Source organism: Silene latifolia, chromosome 1 (assembly GCF_048544455.1).
Source record: "Silene latifolia isolate original U9 population chromosome 1, ASM4854445v1, whole genome shotgun sequence".
Lineage (NCBI taxonomy): Eukaryota > Viridiplantae > Streptophyta > Magnoliopsida > Caryophyllales > Caryophyllaceae > Silene > Silene latifolia.
Genome location: NC_133526.1, coordinates 31,956,921 through 31,957,758, shown reverse-complemented (window position 1 = coordinate 31,957,758; position 838 = coordinate 31,956,921).

Here is an 838-nt window from a genome sequence, read left to right as displayed (position 1 = left end):
TTATACCCTTTTCCCCTAATTCTTTCATTCTTATTCCTCATTCAATCAAAACCCTAGTATCCTATTTCTCTCTTGTGCTCTCAAAACTTTGTGATTTTTGTGCTTGAATCTTGGTGTTTCATTTGCTAAATTTGTTCTCCTTGCTTGCCCATTAATTAAGGTATGAATGACTAACCTATTTAGATATTTTTAATTAATTAGAAGCATATAGGATGTTGGAAATTACGGAAAAATCGGTTTATATGTGACAAATCTTGTTTATAATGGTTGTAATATGATCTAGATGCTTTCTTTGTTGATTATTGTGGTTGGTTATGCATAAATCGAATCAAATTGGGGTTTATATGACTCGAATTTTCTAGGGTTTGAGAACTTGAATTGAATTTTGGTTGTCTTTTGGGTGTAAAAGGGAGGAAATTGAGTAATCTATGTTATATATATCATGTTTAAAGTTGATTTTTGTGATTTCCACTCAAAAGTTTGCCGTAAAACTCCGTCTTAAAAGTGCCCCAAACTGAAATTCGTCTTACCTTTTTGGTGAAATTTGTTTGTTGATAAAGCTATTTTGAAGGTTGATTTCTCAAAATTTGTAGTTATGATATAAAGGGATGCCAAACTTGTTACAATTTTTACAGCTGTGAGACCGTCTGAGAATAAAATTGAGAGTTTATGCTCATGATTTCTGGTTTGTTGGTGAAAGTGTGTACTTAGTAGCTCTCCTACATGAACATACATGGTTGTTTTTACATGTTTTCAAGTATATTTGGTTTGTGTATTTAAGTATGTGTTGAAAACAGATGCCGAGACCAACCGTGGGAACTAGACAAAGCAAGAGGGG